The sequence below is a fragment of the Triticum aestivum genome, chromosome 5D (assembly GCF_018294505.1).
Source record: "Triticum aestivum cultivar Chinese Spring chromosome 5D, IWGSC CS RefSeq v2.1, whole genome shotgun sequence".
Taxonomy (NCBI): domain Eukaryota; kingdom Viridiplantae; phylum Streptophyta; class Magnoliopsida; order Poales; family Poaceae; genus Triticum; species Triticum aestivum.
This window is the reverse complement of record NC_057808.1, coordinates 4,432,453-4,438,452: the sequence shown is the minus strand read 5'-3', so window position 1 is coordinate 4,438,452 and position 6,000 is coordinate 4,432,453. Positions and strand designations below refer to the sequence as shown.

The 6,000-nt window shown below is 42.4% G+C and overlaps 1 long non-coding RNA gene across 1 annotated transcript in view; it reads right to left on the bottom strand.

Annotated features, from left to right (window-relative positions):
* Positions 1–5,381: 5,381 nt before the first annotated feature.
* The window catches only part of LOC123124057 (uncharacterized), a 47,392-nt gene continuing 46,773 nt past the window's right edge, over positions 5,382–6,000 (bottom strand). Inside the window, exon 3 of the long non-coding RNA XR_006460946.1 lies at positions 5,382–5,735. This is a non-coding gene — a long non-coding RNA (uncharacterized lncRNA). The remainder of the gene's footprint in view (positions 5,736–6,000) is intronic.

Below are 6,000 nucleotides of genomic sequence, written 5' to 3'. Positions count from 1 at the left end.
GCGCCGGTTCGTGCCGAACTGATAGTAAAGTGGGGGGGGGGGCCTTTAGTCTCCACTCTTTAGTGCACTAAAGGCCTTTACGAACCGGCGCTAAATCCCGGTTCTGCACTAGTGAGTGATACTAAAGGCAAGGGTGTTACATGTTTTCGGATAACATTTTGGAACTCAGATTATTCTTTTTTTTTCCTTCCATGTGCTATTCTTTACAAAAAGTGACCGTGGGGCACCATAATCCTTGGGAATTTGCTTTTTTTTCGGAAATTGGGAATTTGCTTTTAACATAATGTGAGTGGAAAGTTCCAAGGCATGGCCATGTGATCATTGGTATGCCTTTATTTTCTTTTGTTCCCTTCTTTTTACAAAATGAAGGGGACAGTTGGTACCGTTATTATTCCAGAGAATGGTGTGGTTGATGGTTTGGGCCACTGGAGTAAATACATCAATCTCTCGAGCATGAAGAATAATAACACAAACAGAGTCGTAGTCCAGCATTTTTGCTCATTACTGATGCCAAAATTGTAAGTTCGTTGCCTCCGTTTTTCCCTCTTATGTAGTTTTAATGTTTGTCTTTTTTCTGGTTGTTTAAGTGGCTTTTGTATTCTGAAGACATTGCATTCTCCTGTCTTCTTCTATAATAATCACACAGTCCTCCTGCATGGTTCAAAAAAATAAAAGATTGGAGCAACTCCAGCACTGTGTCTGGGATATCTTCAAAGTTAAAAGAAAATTTCATAATATTTTAAATCAATCTAGCCAACGAAAAATGCAAGAATAAATGATCAAGAGTTTCAGAACGGCCGCAAAACTCACAGGTTCCATCCCCATGGCATCCGCGGTATAAGAAGTTAGCTTTGGTTAACACACTTTTTCTCAAAACAAGCCACGTGAAGCCTTCGATCTTCAGGGGCACCTTCATTTTCCACAATTTTTTTTTTTGGGAAAGGAGAGTTAGTGGCAATCAATTGTCTATACATTGAATTGACAGAGACGACACCATTTGAAGAAAAAGTCAATTGAATCATATTAGTCTGGACACTGATGGGGAACCGGCCATCCAACACTATACGTCAGATGTCCGCTTTATATTAACTAAAAAAATAGATTAGTAGCCTCCCGCCAATGCACTTTGGTGTTTAGTACTCCTTCTGCCAATGCACAAACTGGTATCATTAGTTTTATGTTTTAGTATCATTCCAACAAATTGTGTAGTAATTAGTTGCTTTCTGTCATTTCACACTTTGGTTTTAGTAGCCTTCAGCCAAACAGCTACATTGTAATAGCAGTGGCCAGTCGCTAATTGCTCTCTTTCCGCCAAATAGCAGCATCCTTCCGCCATCCTGCATGGACGGAGACGTACGTGCTGCCATTTGATCAACTGAAATAATCTTTGTCAAAACATATGTTGTAAGGCCATGGGTAAGATATTAAATTTTCATATTAATCCGTTTTATGCTATATTTGTAAAGTATTGCCTATGTATTAATTTACCCATTCAATTTATGCTAGATTTTTAAATATTGTCTATGATATATTAGCCATGTGGATGTACGGGTTTATGACCAGTGATACTAAAGTCAAGGGTGTTACATGTTTTCGGGTAACATCTTGGATCTCAGTTTGTTTGTTCTTTTTTTTGTCCTTCCATGTGCTTTTCTTTACCAAAAGTGACCATGGGACACCATAATCCTTGGGAATTTGCTTTTAAGTCACTGTGAGTGAAAAGTTCCAAGGCATGGCTATGTGATCATTGGTATGCCTTTATTTTCTTTTGTTTCATTTTTCTTTACAAAATGAAGGGGACCAGCTGGTACCGTTATTATTCCGCGAGATGTTTTGGTCGAAGGTTTGGCCCATTGAGTAAATACATCAATCTCTTGAGCATGAAGAAAAGAAGATCGAACACAGTGGTAGTCCTGCATTTTCGCTCATCACTGACATCAAAATTGTAATTCTTTTGTAATAAAATATAAGACCTTTTTTGACACTAGTAAAAAATGTCGTATATTTTGATATGGAGGGAGTAAGTTACTGGCCTCCATTTATCAAGAATTGCTAACGTGCTAACGAGTACGTGAGTGTTTCTTTATCTTGAGAAAGAGGTGGGGTGGCGAGGGCTTATAAAAGTACAGTTTTGCTAAGTCTGGGGACTTTGTTATGTCTCAGTCGATGCTATATTTCTTTGATCTTGCATGGAGATTCATACAACTTTTTTTTTGTTATCTCTTTTTCTTCTATACTATGTCACTAGACTGATCTAAGTCGATCGAGACCTAGTCGCAACCATGAAAGTATGACGAGAAGGGGTTGTAGATCCATTGAACGAAAATTTGAGGGCTCTTTCAAAGTGAACAAACAAAACCACTCTGGCGGACATGGATGCGTCCTTTTATAGACCACCTGCTACTAGTTCACATGTGGCTTGCTAGGTAGCCACCCACAGTTGCCATGCCGATTCATACCCCTTCCCGTAACAAATGGAGCGCCAAGCGTATTGTACTCGTTGCTATGTTAGGAACCCTTGTCGCCGTCGCCGTGGCGGCCGTAGTCTCCATGAGCCTCTCACCCCCACACATCTACTTCTCCGTTGAAGACGCGACGATCCAGCCCGCGCCGTCCAACGGGCAAAACCTGTATGCCTTCTACAACTTCACCCTTGTGGCCAACAACACCAGCCGGCGCTCGTCCGTGCACTACAGCGCCCTGAGTGCCGAGATATGGCAGAACGTGACGCTGTGGTTTCCGGCCGAGGTCGACACGCCGGCGGTGGTGGGCAAGCAGCAGCCGCCGGGGGGCCTCACCAGGGTCCGCGGCTGGGCCGAGTTCTACGAGTACGACCGAGCCACCAAGCCCAGCGACATCGTCGTCGGTGACTGGCCCAACTCCACGGTGGTGGTGGTGGCCAAGGTGTGGTTCAAGTTCAGCCTCGCCCGCACCAGGCCCTACAACGTCAGGGTCACCTGCGCGCCCGTCAACTTCCGCGATAAGACCACATACACCGCCTGTATGGACTGATTCACGACGATCCCCAATCCATCCATTTCTTCTACCTGCATGTGTATCGTACCCGTATGCATGTGTGTATCAGTGTATGTATGACCACGGCGCTATTGTGTTTTTTTTTCTATTCTTTTCTTCTCTCTCTGTGTGTCAACCTAGTTTTTCTATGAGATTGCTGACAAGCTTGACTCTTTTCTGTTCATTTGCAGTGATAATTTAAACACCTAGCATAATCTTTTCTCACATGATATTATCTGATACGGCATGTATATATGCCGTATTTCTTGTCAACAAATATATATTCCGATGACAAATAAGTGTCCTGTTCCTATTACGCGGAAAATAATAGAAAAATGAATCCTGCTTGTTCTTTGTTTTTTTTTTGTTTTTCGAAAAGGGGGAGCTTCCCGGCCTTTGCATCAGAACGATGCATACGGCCACCTTAATAAAAAGCAAATAGGTTCAACAAGGTCTTGTTCTTTGGTGATGATGAAAGACTACATATATACAATTTGAGAGAGGGGGCTGTTCTGTTGGGTGCGTTCCAAGACGCGACGCTTTTGCCAAAATAGGGCAAGTGCTAGCGGAAAGTCCTTTCTCAGTCCGAGCTCAAATGAGCTTGGGTGAACAGTAAAATAGAAATACATTTTAAAAATGTTCAAAAAATTCTGAAATTTTTTCGTGGACAAATATTCTAACTGCTTGCAAAATTCCATCTTCAGATCACATTCGTACAAGGTGTGGCAAAAAAACAAAATCAGTGCTCCAAAATGCTTTAAAACTAGCATTTTCAGAGCATCGATTTTGTTTTTTTGTCACGCCTTCCACGAATGTGATCTGAAGATGAAATTTTGCAAGCTGTTAGAACATTTACCAAAGTTTACCACAAAAAATTTCATAATTTTTTGAACATTTTTAAAATGTTTTTCGATTTTACTGTTCCCCCGAGCTCATTTGAGCTCGGGTGTAGATACTCCGCGTCCAAGTGCTAGACGATGATCTGAACCTCCGCGGTACTGACTCTGGTTCTAGCATATCTAGCACATAATAGGCATAGGGGGATACCACTCGATTCTGGAAAGGCATATTCAGATAACAGCGCCTCCGACCTCAGGCCGCTTCGACCCTGCTGCAGCAACTGATAACGTTTCCAGTCCAAGAGTATTGCCCAACGGCAGCGACTCCGAAGCCCAGTTCCCGTCGTCAGAGGTGATTTCGTCCTGTGTAGTTACAATCCTCATGATACAGGTAGTAAATCAATCATTAGAGATCTTAAGAATTCTTTCTTCAGTCGCAATGTTTCTGGGCCATCTTACGAGTTCTAATGTATTTGGCCATCGTCGTTTCAATTCGATGCATCAGAATTGCACGGAGAAGCAGTATCACCCCACGGAGGTGGCGCTCATCCAAGACTCGGCGATGCCGCAGCTGCAACCGTGCAGCTCGCAGGACGTGCCCATCTTTAGGGAGATCCAGATGTGAGTTGGTATCATGAAGAACTAGATGCAGGCCTTGATACCCACTCCTAGTGGCTAGCTAGTGTCATGCATAGCATAGCCAATAAGATTCGCTTCTTTTGTTATTTCTATATGTAGGGAAAATGGAAACTTCACCATGGTATGTGGCATGTAATCTTAAGCTTGCAGTCTGTATAAGGTGTACCTAACCTATCGTATTTGTTAATATTATTATATAACTGTTGTTGCCTCCTATTAGTTCTGTTTCTTGTTAACCAATGGAAATTATATATGTCACCTCATTTACTCTACCTCGGTCTTTTTCCGAGTGTAAGACCATAGAAAAATATTAAAACCAATAAGGGCGAAATATTGAAGAAAAGAGGATGATACCTCTTTCGAAATTACAAAACCAACAAGCAGCCCTGCTAGGTGAAATATTGTTGAACATCTCTGCATTCCTTTGCTCGCAAGTATTTGAAGCAGAGTGGCAGCAGCAGCCGCCAGGGCTTTAAAGAAGACGTGTTAAAATTGGCCTTGGGCTAAATGACAAGCCTCTCCATAGGGTGGTGAATGCCAAGCATAATCCAGCAGCTGGAGCTGAAACTGCAGCTACAAAATAGTTTTTGGCCATCTCGATGCGGTGGTGACAGGAAAACAAATGAGTTGCACCAATATGACAATGAAAAGCAAAGCACAAGAAATGTTGCAATGCCGCGGCATTTCACCAACAACACTTTCATCGGCTCGTGTGACCTTCTCAGCAATCCAATATTTAGTTAACACACAAGGATATATAAATAACGTTTTTGAAGAACTAGCTCAGAATCCATCATGTCCCTGACACTCTACTTGTCTACGATGACAAACTAGCTCAGATCAACAATCACATGTGTATAGCGAAATTCGATCACACCCATTATCTAAAACATGATCCATAACTTACATGGCTACTGCTTCCTGACCTGCGGCTCTTTTCTCCTTAACGTAGACGTTACCAAAACACTCGTCTCAACACATTAACTTAGCACTGACCAAAGGTGGCAGGTCCCCCAAACAAAACTAGGTCTTGATTAACATAGGTCAGCGATGCTCGATGCTGATTTTCACATCGCCGCCAATCGGTTGCAACACCTGCACCAACGAGCTGACCCTTGGATCTTCCTCATGGCAGTAGATTTTGATCCTCTCGATGCAAGGGTCGCTGACTGAGCCCGACCGCAGTGCTCCCCTTGTTGACGACATAGATGATTCAGAATCATTGCATGTACTAAATTCCTCCTGTATAATCGCAACATATTATTGGTCAGAGGTTCTACTATCCTAGCAGATCAACTGGTTTATATACATAGTTTTGAGCAAGTATACCATTGTGAGCTTAAATTTTAGCTATTTTAGCATGCACGTTGGAAAATGTGAAGCTGCGGGTAGAAGTCAGCAGCCATGCACCACTCACTCAGCACCTTCATCTACACTTGTATGGATATGATGAAAAGAAAAAGAACTAGTTCGTACCTTAGGTAATGGTGCATGCAACTCCAAGGTT